This window comes from Molothrus aeneus, chromosome 1 (genome assembly GCF_037042795.1).
Source record: "Molothrus aeneus isolate 106 chromosome 1, BPBGC_Maene_1.0, whole genome shotgun sequence".
NCBI classification, from domain to species: domain Eukaryota; kingdom Metazoa; phylum Chordata; class Aves; order Passeriformes; family Icteridae; genus Molothrus; species Molothrus aeneus.
This window is the reverse complement of record NC_089646.1, coordinates 138,394,234-138,414,262: the sequence shown is the minus strand read 5'-3', so window position 1 is coordinate 138,414,262 and position 20,029 is coordinate 138,394,234.

The following is a 20,029-nucleotide window of genomic DNA, read 5'->3' as shown; positions in this document are numbered from 1 at the left end:
AGCTATTTTACTTTGTTGACTTCTTTGTTAAGAAAAATAGTGACCTAAACTGTGTCATTTTTGTTATTATTAATGTATAATTTTTACATTTTACATAATTTAAAAGCCAAAAACTGGAGAACAAATGAAAGTATGGTGACACTGCAAATGAGAAATCTGAACAGTTATAAAAGAATGTAATTTATTCAGAAAATTTTTTCAGTGCATTTTAAAATAATTGTTTTCTTTTTGTTTTAATGAATATGTGGGAAAATTTATCATTCCAGATAAAGCAACATTTAAAAACAAGAAAAATATTTTAATGAGCAAAGGAAATTTTAGTCCCCTTTTTAAAATGAGAAAGAAGGAAAAGGGTGAAGTAATTTGTGCAAAATTATTTCTACCTTGCTCATAAATACATGTGCTGCCTGTAAAACACTGTAAATAGTAATGCTTACTACACTTGTAATAATTGGTGGTTGCAGCCAGTGCTGGTCAGGAAAATTATAATTAATGTAACCACAATGTCAAAGTTTTGCAGAAACATGTCAGCAAAATTATTTTTGTTGTTTCTTAGAGGAAAATAGTAACAGACTTAGAAGTTTTCACAAAGTAAAAAAGAATCTCTTGGAAATGCTGATGGGTACAAGAGTACATGTCCCCTCTTTTCTAATAGCATATTACTGAATAAGATTTTTCAATGCTTGCAGTTCAGGGAAAATAATGAAAGGAATTGCCACTGCTCATTGTTATTTCCAGAAAAAGAATGGTTTTAACATTTCCATGTAGGTAGGCTTGCAAGATACTTCTATATACACTTTTTTTATGTTGTTCATAATGGACATATTTTCCTTTGACAATCTCTGCATGTCATCATGACTTTATAAAATACCTTCCTTGAACCTAAAGTAGAGCTCTGAAGAGTTTCACGTTGTGCAGGTGCCATGACTTGAATACAGTTGCTATGGAGTTTCTGAAATGCTATACAGAAAACTTCCTGCAACAATTCAACCACCCTCTGGCTTTTGAATCAAAAAGAAAAACATATATAATCTTCCACAGCAATCAGATAATGGATGCTGGGGTGAATGTAAAGTTTTAAGCTGTTAAGTTTTTCAGCAAACACTTCAACTTGCAGAAAAACAAGGAGTTCTTTGCTGTTCAAATAAACACTAAATACTTTACTAACTGTCCTTTAAATTTTTTAAAATAATAAAAAATAGTTTTATGGAACATTCACTTTCTAGTATTTTAAACGAGACGTGAAATCACTCTTTGAGGTGTTGGGGTCGTTTTGTTTGTTTTTGTTTGTTTGTTTGTTTTTGGTTTTTTGTTTTCTTTTCTATAAGAACAATGATTACTTGTCTAATCCAGAAAAGTAAAGTTCTGGCAATATCTCAATATTACAAGGAATGTTAATTATGTTCATTGTTACTTACATGAACACTTACATGAAATCCAGAAAAGATTATTTTGAATTGCTACATAGCTACTGTGCCAAAACTCTGAGAACATATTCTATATCAACTCAGCAATATTTACACAACAAATCAAATGGAGATGATGTGGCAGTTTCAGTTCAACACCAGGCAGAAACACCAATTTCACTTCCCTAAATGACTCCCATGCAAAACTACTAGATGGGTGGAAATAGAGTTTTTTCTTTAAGCAGGGCCTTCTTTATACAGAATTTTTTGCAGAACAATGGGAATAAAACCTAACACCTCGGTGAAATCATAATTTGATCATTCTTTTTGAAGGATGATATATAATTTTTAAGAATATATAAAATTCCACAATACCATGGTTTGAATAAAATGATGAAATAATTTGTTTTGATTCTTCAGACTTGAGGGTAATTTGGCCCAAGCTATAATGCATTCTTATTATAGAAGGAAAGAGAGTAAAATAACCCCAAAGGGTGAAATTTTGCATATCAAAGGAATGATGAAAATTTTCATTATCCATTTTGTGATTTTAAATGACTGAAACAATAGGTACATATTCGTTCATAAACACTAAAAAGAAAAGGATAGATGCCCTTAAATATTTTTACTGTAAAAAGAATCCAAACCAAAAACAAACAGCAACAACAACAAAAACCTCTATGAAGGAAATAGAGAAGATGAGATTAATAAATTTCCTACTAAGGGGAAGACATTTTTCAAACATGAATGATGAGGTAGAGCTGTAGCCAAGACACTTGTCTTTGAAGCAGAGAAGCTCAATGTTAAAGAAAATTCTTTAAGGCATCTTATTCCATGGTCTGAGATGAGATACAGTCTGACCTTGATTAGGTCTCTGTTTTCTACAGCCTGTCTCTGGCTCAGCATTTTTCAGAACTCACTCATATTTACATCCACTAGTTATTTCCCCTCCTAACTGAAGAGGTGACTTGAGCCCAAATGTGTTCCAGCCTCTTGGGTATCCAGCTCTAAAGCTTAATTTAGGATTTATCTCATAGGGCTTGTAATAGAAAAAAAATCCTGGCTTAATTGATAATTTGAGAGTTACTCTTCACTAAAAGGCCTTTGAATCCTGTAAATTGTTGCATGCTTGTGCAATGCAGTAGAAATGGCTTCGACATAGTTTGTAGAGGTTTTTGATTTCCAGACAAGAAGGATTTGACCTTGCAAAGAAGCATATAATTAAAACTAACAGTAATAAGAAAAAGTGAATCTTTTTGATGTGGATTTTCCACTGTAGAAAATCAGTTCCAACTTGGTGGTGTGAGGCAAGTCACTAAAGAACACTTAATAACTGCCCATGCAAACAACTGTTAAGTGCATTCAGTGTAGGCTTCAGTGTAGGTTCTGCTAGAACTTGTAACTTCATCCGTTATCAAGAATCATCCTAAGCTACAGTCTGCAGGCAGATTGTTCACATCCTTCTTTTTTGTTACTTGCGACTGCCTACTTGTTTGAGAATAGAAGAATGAGAGTAACATAATTCCTTGTATTGCACAGAGAGTATCAAAAATGTTACCTCACTGAGCTCATAAATATTATTTATTTATCTCTTCACTGGACAACAAGGATCTGTATCATCAATGCTCTTGAATGAGAACAATGTTCTTCTTGAAGAACATTGTATGTCTGTAATGAATTCCCTTTGTTTTAATAAAATAAATCAGGTATACATTTTCTTTTATATTAACTCCATTTCAAGAAATTTTGATTATTGTAGGAAATTTAGCATAGCTTTGTCTCATCTAGACTAGCAGATGACTAGATTCTAATAACAAAAAAATCTGTATTTTATTTCAAAACACAGATTGTTTCCTGCTCTTTTTAAAACTGGTCTGGTGTATGAACTTAAATTTGAAATGCTTTGGAGTGGGAAAAATTATTTTACTGTTAGTATATATACTCCTTAGCACATTCAGATATGGCCATAAGAGGTAGAACATTAGGTTTTAAAGCTCTGGAATGTGTGTTTGTTGTCAGGGGATCTTCAGGGCACTTTTTATAATTATATTGGTTAAAAATTATATATTTAATTGTATATTGGTTATTTATAGATTTAATTATATATTGGTTGAAATTATATATTGGTTAATTATATATTATATTATGTAATATATTACTAATAATTTTATTGGTTAAAAATTCTTGCAAATTTTGTGTAAGTAAAGGCGTTTTATCAATCACAGCATAAATAAATCTGAATGTGCTTCTGCTTTTGCCATCCATGTAAGACATCCAACTAAACAACAGAAATTCATTCAGTTATAACAAATCTTATGCTGATCTATAGTGATCTGTGGGGTTTACTACACATCTTTGTATTCATTACCCTTATTAAAGATGCATTGTTATGCTCTATCCCAAATGACATTATCGCTTTTGATTCTCTACTAACACAGATATCCAGTGTTTTTCTTAAGAAACACTGACATTCATAGATTCATTGAACTATTTTGAGATACCACTTACTTTTCAACTAAGTCAGCTAATGGGATTTCCAAGATCTATGACAATAAGGCTTATACCTCAGTAATGTAATTAATGTGAAAATTTGGGTACTCAAAGGGAAATTATTTAATCTTGCAGGATCATATTGAGAGATCCAGCCTCTGAAATGCATTTAATCATAGCAAAACTTACAGTGAATGACATATTTTTATTCTTTTAAAGAAAAAGAAGTTGAAATAAAATGGTTTTCTGCAATTACAGGGATTCCAGTGTTATTGTAGTGTGACACTACAGGGAGATGTAAATGTAGGCAAGGGCTCATTTGAAAGAATTCAGTCTGATTAGTAAACATGCAGTGTTTTAAATGGTAGCATAATGTCTGTTTCTTTCTCTGAATAACTGATAGTTGGATTATGGAAATTGCCTCAAAGAAAAGGAAGTTGTTGCAACATTTTCCAAGTAGTCATGATGAAGCCAGATTGTTTTCCCTGGAGCAGAAATATTTCATATAGAGTTTCTGGATCCCTCTTCCTGGGGAGGGTGGATGAGGTGTCGTGGATTTTTTTTCCTTTCTTCCTGTCTATCAAAGCACAGAAATGAACTTTCTGAAGCTCTGTGTATCTTTTGTATGTGTATCTTTTGTGTATATTGATATATATTTACTGTTGTGAGTGGATGACTACTCATCTTTTTGCTTTGACAACAGGATTACATGGCTTAAAATCATCTTCAGGTTCATCTTAGGGTTGGTAGAAGGACCTTGTTTGCTCATCTGTTTGTGTTTTGACTTGTATATATGTCAATAGGTAAGAAGTTTCTCAAAATTAAATTACTACAAAATAAAATATGGATCTAATTAGATAATTAAGCATTTTCCCCTCACAGTTTTGAATGGCTGCTACTCTAGATAGAGCTCTTCTTAACACAGAGTAAGCAGAGTCACTGCATGGAGTTTTTAAAAGATACAACCAGATATTAGAATGTTAATATTTGTTAGGAGGTCTTTTAGATACCATCTTTTGTTTTGTTTTTACCATCAGAAAACCAAAAGAAAAAAATGTAACCTGAGGGAAATCAGCTCTTTAGAGGCAAAGATATTTTCCTCAGTGGATAAATTATCATATATTACAAAGCCAAGTATCCTCACACAAAATTACAGTGCATATAAATACTATCCACTTATCACAAAAAAAGGGGAGAGGGAGACAATTTAAGACTTGCAGCAAGTAATGCTGTAAAATATACTTGAGGTAGAGTTAGCACTCATGATTATTTGAAATTATTTACATAATTTGGATCTAATTGTAACTAAACAAATATGTTTCCTGAATACAAACTTATCTGAAGATCCAAGAGTGTTAAAACAATGTGCAGTCTATACAATATGCAGTGCAATACTTCACTTTTTTTAAAAGCAGTTTATCAGAATTATAGCATCTATCAATACAGTTTGTTGGGTGTTATCCTTGCTTCACTACCTCTTGTTTAAGAGGACTGTGCTGGTGAACACATGGCAGAGAAAGTGATTGGATAGCTGCTGTTGTAAGTAGCAACTTTTTCTCCAAAACCAAATCCTACTGTTTATTTCAGCAGCTGCAGCCGAGCAAAAAATCCAGCTTACTTACAAAACAGCTGTGTGTGAAGGTGAACAGACCACCCACATATGAAACAATAAGGGGCAAAATTCTGTGCTCTGTTATTGCTTATTTTCGTCATTGGCTAATAGATGATTTTGGCATATTTAAACTAAAGTAATGTTTTAAATGGTTTATTCTAACTTTTCTCAGCTTCCCATCTGCTGCCCAGGGCTTTTCTTGCTGAGATAGGAAAGTATATTCTCTGTGAATGGGAAAAATTCTTTCAACAGGAAGAAGATTTCAGCTGCCTTAAACTTTAGGCTTCTGGTCGAAAGGAAGGTTTACTTGCTAACACAGGTCAGAAATGGTAAAAGGATCACACTGAATCACAGCAGTCCTACATAATCTTTAAAAAATAAAGCAAAGAATTACTTCAAGAGTCTGAGGATTTTATCAGATAGTTAATGAAAGTAAATTTGTATTTTCTGCTATTTAGATATTCTAGTAAGGGGGAGGGAAACACCAAAGTTAGATGTCCTTCTCTTGTTTGGACTTCACTTTGCAGAATGGCATATGTAATCCAGCTTGCATTTCTGATAACTACAAGAATGTAAATACTTTAAAAAATGCAGTTACATTTTTCAGAAGTTGCAAAAATCAGAGAATGCAGAAATTAAAAAGTATGTCCAAGTCACTGGATCAATGGGCCAGCACTCTGAAGCTGTTCCTATCAGAACAGGAACATGTCAGTGGTGCTGTCATTAAAACTAATAGGATTCAGTTTGAGTTATTGTTCAGGGATATGCACCTGCCATATCAGGCTGAAATGACCTTTGTGAAGTTCTGCACTTCTTTGTACACTTGTTTTTTGTTTTTTTTTTAACCAGAGGTGCACAAAATGCATATTGTTTGTCATCTGGACACACGGATTAGCACCAAAACAGTATTTAAAGCAGATTGTACTCAATTTGGTTGCTCCAATCTCTTGGTGACTAAAACTCACTAGTACCTTTGCTTACTTCAGAGCCATTGAAAATAATTGTGAAGGGACTGGAGAGCACTTACAGTTTGATCCAAAGGACACTGAAATCAGCAGGAGATTTCCATTAACTTCTATAAGCATTCAGGGCTCTCCATAACAATTTCTTTTCTGACTGCTGAGAATAAAATGATGGAAGTTTAAAAATTTTTTGAATCAAAGTTCTAAAAGAACATTAAGTGTTCTGATGAATAATGTACAACTACTTACACAGCTGCTGAGAAGACCTTTTTGAGAATTATTTGTCTGTAAAATCTCTTGGAGTTTGAGAGTCTGAACCTAGAATCTCATTTTTAGTGTCAGCTTTGAGCTTAGATATACAACCTCGAACATTATTGTAAGGAATACTTAATGTACTTCAAAATAGAGACTGACTACTTCTTACTTATTTTTTTTCTGATGGCTATTCCCAAATACTTGCAACCTGTCAAGAGAATCTGTCCATCAATAACACACAATATTATGCATCAGTTACTTTGTTCGCTCCTTGGCTGTCAAGATAATTTTTCAAAGGGCTGTCACTTAGAAAGTCATACAAATGAAAACTGAGTTATGCTGTAGACTGTATGAACCTGCAGTCATAATTTACTTGATGTGGAGAAGAAGGTGAGAAAAAACTTAAAATATTGCACAAAAAAGTAGCTGAAGCTGTATCATTACTGACTATTACTGTTCTAAGGTGAGTTTACAAGATTAAGATCTGTGCTGGTTTGGGATGGGCTAGCATTAATTTTCCTCACAGTAGCTCTTATGTGGGTTGTGTTTTGGATTTGTGCTAAACACAATGTTGATAATATTGAGATATTTTCATTATTGCTGAGCAGGGCTTACAAACAGATGCACAAGATATCGGGAGGGGACACAGACAGGATAGCTGATCCAAACTTATCCAAGGGATATCCCAGACCATATGGCATCATGCTCAGTACGTAAATCTGGGGGAGGAAAGTGGAGATGTTCAGTGTGATGGCATTTGTATTCCCAAGTCACTGTTATGTGGGATGCAGCCCTGGTTTCCTGGGGATGGCTGAACACCTACCTGCCCATGGGAAGTGGGGAATGAATTCCTTGTTTCTCTTTGCTTGTATGCGTGGCTTTTGATTTGCCAATTAAATTGCTTTTATCACAACCTATGAGCTTCTTTCACTTTTTTCCTTTCAATTCTATCCCCATCCCATTTGGAGGATATGCGAATAAAGGGCTGCATGGGAATTAGCTGCCACTTGGGGTTAAAATCCTAATTTCCCCTCGAAATTTTCATCTTATTTTTGTTTTTATTCTGATATCTATTACTATTGCAATGTAAAGAATTAACAGAACAGAAAAAACCCTCAAAACATAGAACACAATCATTAATTGATGGAATTCCTGTTGCTTAGGTCTTAAACACAATGACAGAACATACATTTAATATTCTCAATAGAAGTAGCAAATTATATGGGGTTATTTTTTTATATTTTTCATTAAAAAATAAATGTAAACATAAATTATTGTACATATAGCTAGCCACAGCAAAGGCATGGGGGAAAAAAGCTTGAGTGAGCTATCTCTGACTCTAAAACAACTCTGTAGGGTTCAGGACCTTAGAACATTCCTGAAACTCATTGTCTATATTATTAAATTCTTAGAAAAAAATTTAATTGACACATTGACACAAATGTGGACCACAACTCAGGCATAGTTGGGGAATGAACATGACCTAGGAAATCGTCCATGTAGGTAAAAGTTTGGTTTAGAGTCTGAGATGTAATGTATCAGTTATACCTGGCCAAAGGTTGGTGATTGCAGGGCCAGAAAACAGGGCCCTGGTATGTTTAATATAACAGAGAGCCTGCAGTCCACCCAAAGGCAGTTTAACTGTTGAACTTGGTCATACGGTGTGCCAAATTTCATGCTGATACATCTTTGTTGACTTAAAAATATCTCAGCAATAAAGAATTTGACACAGAAAGTGCATTTCAGAGATATGAATTTCATTGCTAAAATTTAGTTTAATATGTTTTCTAAGCTTTCTCAATTCCTTAATATATTTTATCACCAATAAATATATTTGTTTCTTAATTGTACAGGGGGAAAAAACGAGAAGAATCCTAGGAAGATAGATAGATGGATGGATATTTAAATAACATTTGTTACCATGACACATTTGATTCAGTCAGTCACCTAAAGTTGTATTTAGATGTATTTATAAGCCAATAGGAAAATATGATGATCTCATTGTAAATGCTGAATGTCTGATTTATTCTTTTATTCCCAGGCAATCTTATGGTAAAGAGAGAGGTTACAGATGTGTATAGTGTAGTACAGTTGTCCTAAGTCTTCAGCTGGTACATTTGGTGGGAAGTGTTATCCCTTTGGGAAAAGAACTAGTGTAACAGTAAATTCAGCAACTTTAGACAATACAGAAAAGTAACTTTGGGCACTGTCTCATGTCCTTTTGTACATGTCCTTTTTCCTACATGTCCTTTGTACAAACATTTTCTACGTGTCCTTTGTACAAACATTTTCTAAAGTAAGCTGAAAAAAACCAGTAGATATTAGAGTCAAGACAACAAGCGAGTGAAAGTACTTCAAGAAGCAGAATGCATATACGAATTTACACTTCAATATGAAAAGCCTCAAACCATGTAAATAATTGATATTAAGAGATGCTGGCCAGTTTAGGAATTTTGCTGACATTGTGCTGCTCTGCTAGGTTCTCTGAGTTCTCTATTTTTTTTAATTTCTATTGACTTTATAAGATAATTTCAGATGATTCTAAATCTATCTTCTTTGAAAACATTATGAGATACTACCTTCTCTGAAAGCATTACAAAATAGTGCTTCCAGCAGTTAAAGATATCAAATTGTTACTGATTCTTGCTTTTTTGTCTACTTTATAAAAATTATAATCTTTATAATTCACACTACCTCTGTATTGCAAATTACAATTGGGATTTTTAATAGCTTTGTGAAGTTTGTGAAGAATATTGCATTTTATTTAGGTCTTAGTAGGTAAAATTTCTATATAATGAATCTAATACTGGATAATGAGTTTTAGTTAAGTAACAGAAATTCCTAATGAAGAATATGTTGATTATCAGAAACTCAGATTATTTAAAATAGCAATATACTTATAGTAGGATTAAGTCTATTTAACTTTATCCCATCAAAAGCTCTAAAATCAAGTCTAAGCATTAGATCTTTCTACAGTAAGGGATAAGGTATTTCATAGAGTTAGATAAACATGCACAGTGATTCATTTAACCTCCCTGAGGTCTGAATGAAACTAGCACCAGCTTTTCTCTCTAAATTTTATTCCTGCAAGCAATGAGAGATCTGATGAGCTCTATATTTAATTGGAAGAGTAACATTATTCTGTTGAAGTAAGAAAGGAAAGTTACTGACCTACACAGAGTTAATTGAAATGAAAGCATTTGTACAATCCCTCTGTTTATTTTCAAGCATGGCACACCTTACTTATGCATTCATGTTTACATACATTGATACATGCAGTGTATAGAATTGCTATGAAAAGACTGTGAATATCTGAGCCTTGATGCTAATGATATTGTGACAGTAGTTAATGCTAATTAATATATTCTTGGCACAATATTAGGCACCATGGAGACACATAAAATGTATTATTTATTTCATTATTCAAAAGTGCAAGACTACATACATTCATACATTTTTTTTCCTAATATAAATTTAGGTCATCATCTGTATCCAATATCATCTTCATACCAATAACTGCAGGAATTTTTTATCTCCAGCACAGATCTGTTTCCAAAGATTGTCATAGCTCATGTCTTATCCTTAGCTTAATAATGACAAGTTTTTTTGTCTCTTACTGTACTTGCCAAGCCTCCATCCTCTGCAAAGGCATGGGAATTTTAAATAAATGATTTTCGTTTCTTTTTAAATATAGGAGAGTTCAAGAAAGCATTGAACACCTTAAATTATAATATTTTGTTTCCTTCTTTCACCAATGTAGAGTTACTCAGAAGTAATATTGGTTGTCAGAGGTTTTTTTTACACTATTTCTTAAAGCACCATGTTTACTGATGAGTAACAGTCTAGATAATTTTGCCTGACTAGTAGAGTAATATCCTTATCTACTATTTTTTCATCTTTGTCATGCACTTCATGTCAGACAAAACACTGGGTTTAGTTTTAGATTTATGATTCAGGCCAAACAAGTGCTGTAAGTGCTTATCAAGGTGCTTGATAGATGGCTTGAACAACCATAGTTCGCTTACTTGGTTGCTCTTCCAGAGGACAGCTTTAACTGTGCTCAGCACTTCCAAATACTATACACTACAGAGGGGAAAAAACCTTACAAAATTGCTTATTCTGGAAATGAAAGAAAAAAATTGTGTGGAAATTAGTTTCTTCCTTCTTTTGCCAGTTGACTCTAAAGTCAGAAGTCAAATTTCATCAGTTTTGCTTTAGATACAAAATATAATTTAGAGAGTGGCAACACTAATCTATGACTCAGGATTATGATGTTGGTCTCTTCTTTTTTGAAATGCTAAAATTTAGCTTCAATCCACTTAGTGGACCTGCATGTAATTTCTGTAGGCAGAAATGCATTTTCTGCATAATTTCATAGGCCTCCATGTAGGAGGAGCTAGAGGGCACTACCAAAGACAGAACAGTTAAAATAATACTCTGCAGCCAGTTAATACCCTGCAGCCAGTTTTCTAAAGCAATGAAAAACTATCACCACTGAAGAATTTAAGACAGTATTTTAAAGACTTAAAAATTATTGCCAAAATAACCAATCTTCATAGGTTATGATCTACTTAAAGAAATTTATCCCCCCAATTTCCTACATGAGACCATATTGATATAATATTGTAAAAGATATTCAATTTTGCTACATTTATCATTTAATGATTTTTTTTAAAGTTATGACTTTTGTTTAGATGCAATGTGAGATAAATCACTCAAAGGGCCACTAAAGCTCTGTCACACTTTCTGGTTTGGCTAGAAAATACACATGCACTCAGAAAATCTATGACACATAAAAATGCTTACTGAGCGTCAACAATATGAAGATCTTTAAAAACATCAAAGCTTTTGTTGCAGAGAACATTTAGAAGATAGACAGCAATTTTCCTTTTTATAAATGCATGGAAATTATCATTGTTAACAACAGTTATTTATACCATTTCTAAGATCTATTTGTTTAACATCCCATCCATGTCTGAGCCCTGAACTTTATCACAATTCTTGACTTCAGATCTTTCTCTTCAGGATTTTTTTTTGCCTCTGTTCCTCACTCAAAATGGTTCTTATCCCAGTATTTTCATCTTTTGTATGCTTGCAGGACCCCTGTTTAATCTGCTAATAGTTTCTGACAGATTTATGAACATATTACACAAGATTAATCATACAAACGTAACGTATATTTACTTTAGAACAAACACACATGTTCATTAAGAAATTTTCAAAGATCTTTAACTCTCCCATTTCCTTTTTTTTTTATTTCACTTATAATGTCTCAGAAAACTTCTGGTTAGAATTCCATCCTCTTGGAAACATACAGAATTGCTTTCAAGTAATCCCAGTGCTTTTGTTAGATAAAGTTGAATTTCCCTCATGATGCCTCTAACAGACTATTTAGGGGTAATCAGAGAAAGGTTGGGATGTTGTGAATAATGCTTATATTTTGTTACACAGGCACCATGGTCATTGATTTTTCATCTACTGAGAATTTTTTCATATTTTTTCATATTTGGACACAGGAGTGCTTTCATAAGAATTTTATTTTCTGAAGGTGAACAGGCTGTTGGCTGCTCAGCACTTTGTCAGCAATTTTTTCACAGATGCACACAGTCTATTCTAAAGTGGCTGGTATTTCTTCATATGTTTCAGAAGTTCATTACTGCCACATGGAGGTGATGGAGTTTAAGAAGATCTAAGGGAAAGTCTCTCTGTTATCTCTGTTGAAATACACTTGCAGTGAGAGAATTTTTCACTACCTTAGCAAAAAATGTCATTATATGAAAGGAAAGAAGAGGTCATTCTTGTCATGCTGGTGTTCTCTTCTCTGAGCTGTTGATAAAATTCTGATCGCCGCAGGTTGCAGGCTTTCTCTGTAATTTCCTGACATTAGATTTGAGAAAGAGCACCTTCTGTCGCTTTTACAGAAGCTACATTTCCTTTTACTTTATTACCACGAGACTATTTCATATCATCCTGGAATTTTTTCTGATGTTTCCCATGATTCTTGTCTTTGAGCTCCTGCATAGTTCAGTGTATTTCACTCAAACGTCTTTTTATCCTTCTTAACCAAACATTTTCTAACCTCTTCTCTGTATATCTATTTCAGTGTCATGAATCTGGACATCCAAACTGATTTCTACTGATTTCTAGGCATTCTCTTGTTATGAATTAAACACCTTTACAGTCATGCTGATATTGCCACATTTTGCTGTTGGAAAAAATAAAAGAAGGAAATATGTCAAGGGGCTGGAATGATAGCAAGGTTTGTCACTTAGCACTGATGATGTATTATGGTCCAGAACCAAAGGAAAAGACGTGACTTCTGAGCAGGGAAAAAACAAACTTTTCATTAAAAATATCACTAATATCACTTCATGTTTGTAATTTTACTTTTTATTTGTCTGGAAAGAATCTGGGAACTAAGTTCTTTCACATTATGTAAAAATTAGTCACCTGATGACTTTGTCAACAACATTTTAGGGGGGAGGGTTTAGCTGAAACTTCCAGGTAAAGGAAAAGTGGTCATAAATTAAAAAAAAAAAGAAAGGTAGGACACTCTGCTTAGTGTATCTTCCTTGTCTACAGGCATATCTTGTTCTCTTGTTCTTTCATTAGGACACAGTATTGTCCAAACACATTTTCAGTAATAAGGAATTCCCGTATTTTCCTTATTAATTAACCAATAAAGGCTAAACTTTATACTCCCAAAATAAATGATAAACATAGTGGCATGAGATATCCCTTAGGAAAAAAAAATAGCTGCACCAAACTACTACTGCTATGATTATTATTACTGTTATTGCATGTAAGCTATGACTACAATTTATTTAGCTTTTCATTACCTGTGATGATAAGAAATGACCCTTGAACTATCACACAAAATTATAATGGATCAAAATATTCCTAAGTGACTGTAAATATGTATCTGCAAACAGAAATAACTGGAAAGCAAGCAATGAGGAGTTTTAAATTTAGATGTTTAAATCTTTTTATTCCAGTCTGTTGCTTTTGATAAAATTACAGGATTAGTAGCTTCAGAGAAGACAGCAGATGTAATATATTTTGATTTTACTGAAACCTTTGATGTGCTGTGTTGTGAAACCAGAAAACATTAATTCAAGAACTCTGTATAAGAACTCTGCCACAGAGATTGACAAAAATCATTGTAGAATGATAAGCAAATAAGCATAATGATAATTTGAGCTTTGCTGTGGAAAGGTTTCTGAGGTTGATAAGATCAGTTCCCTCTTTTTTCATGACTTTTATTCTATTGTGTGATGATACAAAGAACATAAGTGTAAAATTTTTTACATAGTTGAGGGAATAAATAACACCCAGACAGATTTGGACAAGATCGAGAAGTCAGCCAAACAGGCCTATCAGGTTCAACGAGTCCAAGTACAAGGTGCTACACCTGGGTCATGCTAATCACTGGGTAACTGGGGGCAAAGGGATTGAGAGCCCTGATGAGAAGGATTTGGGGATAGTGGTGGATGAAATACTGGATATGACTGAGAAGTGTTCTGTACTCACAGCCCAGAATCATAGAACCATGGAATTGTTAAGTTTGGAAAAGATGTCTAAGAACAAGTTTAGCCATCCACCCAGCACCATGACCACGTTCACCACTAAGCCATGCCATAGTGCCACATCCACATATTTTTTTGAACACTTCCAGGGATGGTGACTCCACCACTCTCTGGGCACTCTTTTCCAATGCTTGACAACCATTTCTGTGAAAAAAGTTTCCATAATATCTGATGCAAACCTCTGCTGGTGGAACTTGAGGCCATTTTATCTCATCTTGTCACTTGATACCTGTGAGAAGAGATTGACACTCACATTACCATATCCTCCTTTCAGGTAGCTGTAGATAGGAATAAGGTCCCATCTTCTGCCTCCTTTTCTCCAGATTTAATGTTTTCTCCAGACTTTCATTGGAGGAAAGCCAACCACACCCTGGGCTGGCTGAAAAGAGGTGTAACCAGCAGGTCAAGGAAGGGGATTCTGCCCCTGTACCCCTCTCTGGTGAGGCCTCACCAGAGCACTGCATCTTGTTTTGATGTCCTCAGTATGGGAAATACATGAACCTGTTGGAGCAAGTTCAGAGGAGACACAAAAATTATTTAGAAGGATGGAACACCCCTCCTATGAGGACAGGCTGAGAGAAGAGAAAGCCTAGAGGAGAAGCCTGTTCAGCCTGAAGAAGAGAAAGCTCTGGGAATACCTTTTTTCAGCCTTTTATCAGGGCCTGCTATGGTAGAACAAGGGGTAATGGCTTAAACAAAAAGAGGGTAGATTTAGACTAGATGGTGGAAGACGTTTTTTCCAGTGAGGGCAATGAAGGATTGGAATGTGTTACCCAAAGAGGGTAGATGCCCCCTCCTTGGAAACATTCAATGTCAGGTTGGATATGGCTCTGAGCAACCTAATTTATTTGAAGATGGTTCCATCTCATTGCGTGGGGATTGGACCAGACAACCTCTAAAGAACCTTTCCAAGAAAAACTATTCTGCTTTTATAATTCCATGAAAATTCTTAGGTATGTACTTTGTTCTTGAACTTAGGTTGAGAATATGGAAGTAGAATCTGTGGATAGTTTCCTGGTTTTTTCCAAGAAAATTTAAAGTTGTGAGAGAAAAGCTAAGAAACAGTCTCCAACAATGTTCTTATTGATTAGAATTGGAGTGATTTTTTTTTTGCTAAGATAGATTGTGCTTAAAACTTTATACTTGCTCAGGTGTTTTTACCACAATAAGGGAGTCATATGACTGCCCTACATACCAAGTACACAGATAAATGCAGTGATTTTATATTAAACACTTCAATAAGTTATAAAGGATTCTATGAACTTATGCAGAAACTGAGACTAGATATCTATGTAAATTCTAGACTATGGAAGGATGGAGTGAAAACAGTAAGAAGGATTTGATAGTTTTAACTGGTGAATAATGGGATTTCCTTATTTCTGTAATCTAAATAACTGTATGCGTACCTTTCAGCTGATTGTATAATTTCTATTTCTATGTAATAATACGTTTATTCTATTTATACAGAGTAAATCATTCTCCCCCTACATTTTGCTTCAATTTATGCCTAGTCCCCCTAAAAATAAAGTGAAAGACTTTGACAGAAGATTTTAATGAGAGCTTAGAGGTTTGGGAAATTTCTGGCTAGTTAGTCAGCTCACTTTAAAATAAATAAATAAGAGTTTGCAGGCATGTGAGCCTGGGGAGACCTTAATTAAAGTGAATGGGGAAATTAAACTGAAAAAAATAAAACAACTAAGGCAGCAAGAAGGTAAAGAAAATCAGTCAGGGAAACTGCTGTGACTGAGAGTAAAAAGCAAGTACCACTAAATCCAAACACGATGTTTCATGATCATGCTGCAGTTATTCTTTCTGGTAGTTCTTCCTACAGATGCTCTCCACAGACACCTATCACACAGGAAAGAGATCTCCCTAGTGGAAGGAGAAGCACTGTGCTCCCATTGTGGGACTGACTGTGCAAAGGAGCTTGCATCAACTGAAGGGTTTGTCTACACAGAGACATTTTCAGACATAAAACTGGCAGAATAATTAGTCCACTTTAAACTATCCTAATATGACTCCCTACTGTCAAAAATATTTCAAAAAAAGTGCTTTCATTATTTAGAAGTAAAGTAATCAATCTGGAAGGCAGCTGGATTTACTCAGTAATTGACTGAGTGTGGAAGTTATATAAGTTGAGCTAAATTGATTGCTGTAGCTATGTTGGAAATTATCCCAACGGAAATAGACATACTATAGACTATAATGACAATACATGCCCGTTTTCCCAGTATGTAAATTTAAACATGTGATGAAAGAAAGACAGTTTTGGTTTTTTTTAAGTGGTAGAATATGAGTCCTTGGAAGTTCAGAAAATATATTCCATGAAGGGCAATTGAACTGCTGGATCCTTTGACCTGTGGAACAGAGAGCTGATAGAGGTCACGAAAACATTTTGTAGGAAAAGGTAATAGCTTTTATTAGGCTAAACTGTGAGCTTAAAATAAATTAACAAAATCTGACAAGAAGCAGCAAATCCAAGCTAAAATCTGGTTAGATACAGGTGTTCTTAATTACTGCTTATTATGTTAATAAGGCTACAGAACAAAAGTGTCATTAGACATTTGCAGTACTGAGGGTAGGAGAGCTGGCTGTGAGCTGAATTTCAGACCCTCAGCACAGGTTCCATCTATGAAAGAAGCAGGCAGTCACATTTGGGCAAAGATAGCAAGTGCAACTTTGCACCTAAGTGGACATAAAGGTATTAAATTAAGGCAAGATTAATGTGTCTTGGTTTTTAATTTTTTTTTATTTTATTAAGCTCTTCCCGTTTGTTTTGTATGGGGTTTTTGCTCTGGTTTGTGGGCGGTGGCTTTTTCTCTCAGTTTCCATTAAAATTTAGTCTGTGAGTTGAGGTTTTTTTTGATGACATATAAGAGTCAAGCACATGATTGCCATTATTTTTCTCTGGAAATTGAAAACATACCCTGAGTTTATTCCTTTTTTTTCTTTAAATCCCACTCAGTAATTCATATTACTTTGACAAGCTGCTTTGAGTTTTAAAAGGCATGTGTTCTGTCCCAAGAACAGAAAATTCAGTTGTTCATCTCAAAAGTCTATTATCTATGTGCAATAATGTTGACTTTCTAACGTAACTCAAATTTATTTTTAAATCTGACGTGAATCTGTAAGTAATTCTAGCTTTCCTAATATATGAAAGTGAAAAGTATTTCTAATATATAGAAAAGTGAACACAAATTAAAACAAGAGAAATCTGGTCACTTAAGAGAATTGAAATGTGAACAAGAACCAAATCCATTTGATTGCAAAAGTGTTTGGTAATAAACTATTTCATAATGGTAGTCATGGAGGAAAATAGTTGAATAGTAACATTACGAAAAAACATCCTATGAGGACATCAAGCACACTTTGTTTTGTTTTAAAAGTTAGTGAGTTCTGTTTTGGCTATGAGCTTAAAAAGCTAATTTAAGAAATGCTCAAAGCTTTCTTCAGCTATCACTCAGAACTTTTCTGACTGCCAAAGTATTTTGGCTTCACAAGGAAAACTTCTAGTGCCAGAGGCAAAAGTATGTTAGTTAAAGCTGAGGGACAGACATGGATACGTGTTTGGCTTTGCAGCTGTAAACCCTGGTTAGCTCATCTCCCCACATCACAAATCTAACTCTCAGGGACTGAGAATATCTATGCTGCATTAACGAGGAGCTAAAGTCATTAATGAAAAGTCCTGTAAACAAGCATCAAACAGCAAATTAATAAAAAAATTTAAAGCAATTGCCACACACAGAGCACGATTTTCAAGTAATTTAAAATCTGTTCATATTTTAAATGTCAAACTGAACTGAAAGGATATGCATTTTAGATTTCACCGTATGTTTTCCCAGAGAGAGAATCATCTATCTGTTTATCCATTCATAGTATTTACACAGTAGCTCACATGTGATGCCTGCAGCCCTGAAAGGCATTTTATATTTGAAAAGATTACACATTTCATTAAAATAAAAAAAAAGAAAAAAATTACAAACTGAAATAAGAAAAATAGTTTGCTATTGAATCTAAAATATAAAAAAAATCTTGAGACCTTTCAATTCTAAATATCATCCTCAGCTTATTTCATGAAGGGTTTGCATGAGAGAAACCCTGCTTGGAATTTTTAATTCACATAGTTTAGGCACTTAAGGCACTTTTTAATATGTTCATCAGTTACACCATGAGGTGTGTCTTGTTTGAGTAAGAACTACATGCAACATAGATGAGTAATTGAGTTCATAAAAAGATGACGAATGTTTTTAGAAAATCTCCAGGACTTCATCCCCCCATATCCAGTACCCTGTGATGTAAGATGTATGCAAATTATTATTGATAATAAAAGGTGTTGCATGCTGTTACAATACTGGTTTTAAAGTTCTCCTGGTTGTAGTGATAAGGGATACTAAGCAGAATCTGGTATGACTTCGTCACCTGGGTTTGATTCTGTGCACCTCCCAGCAGCAGAACTCAGTGGGGCAGATTGTAATTCCCTTAATATTCAATGGCCTGAAGCCAGGTGGATCTTTCTGGTGTGAGGGATTCTCCCGTATTCATCACCCTTCACAGTGAGAAATGACTACATTACCAAACAGTATGATTTCATACACAGTTTGATTGGAACACAGGAAGTTTTACCTGAGCATGAGGAAGAACTTTTTCACTGTGTGGGTGACTGAGACTGAAACACACCACTGAGAGAGGGTGTGCAGTCTCCTTCCCTGGAGATACACAAAATCAAATTCTGTGATTCTGTGATAGAAGTAGACCAAAAGTGCTTGTGCAAGTCACCTCCATAAATGGTATGTGCAGATCAGTTTGTTTATTTAAGGCTATATTTTTTCTGGTTTCCTGTTAAATATATTTCCCCAGTGCCCATGACCTAAAGCTAACTGAAAGGCCAGGTCTTTGCCTTTCACAAGTGAAGCGGCGCAGCTGGAGAAAGATCGTCCTTCTCGGATGTCCTGGCTGGCTATCCAGCACCGCTAGCAGTACGGGGGCACTGTCCCCATCTCCGTGGTTTGGGACAGCACCTAAGGCAAACCCTGTGCTATGACAGCAGCGCTTCCTTGTGGTAGGACGTGGCTTGGCCTGTGGCTACAGTCAGCAGAAATAAGAGAGCGCTCGCCAGCTGTGGTGAATCCAGGTTTACAGGGTCCCAGGGGAACCGACAGTCAAAGAGGAAAAAGGGAAAGTTGCAACAGCTTATAAGGAGGGAGGGAAACAAGGGAGGAGTCAGTCCTTGGATGAATAGGGTTTCAGAGGGGAGTGGGATACGAAAGATTGACTTAGGGAGAGCACCAATGGGGATAACTTGAGGTGGGACCCTGGCCCCTGAGCCAATCACTTGACGCTCTAGCTGGAAGTTTCTAGAGAGTTCTAGAGAGAAGGGTGGGAGCGCCAAGTGATGGACAAGGCACCAGGGAGGGATTTGAGAAAGGGTAAATTAATCTCCAAGGCAACTGGGGAGGAGTTGGGATAACTGGCAGCATAAAGGAGGGAAGGGAGAACCAGGGCAGAACCGTTACACGATGTCCAAGTTATACAGACACAACACAACACACAAGAATGGCTGAACCACAGCTGAAGCACAGATGGGAAAGAGCATCTACTTGAAGGAATCTATTTCACATACAGGAGAACAACTCTTAGACTTTACTCAAGAGGAGTGAATATGGACAATCTTGCACTAGTTTTATGCAAGTACTATTAGCAAAAGTTCATTTAAATTTG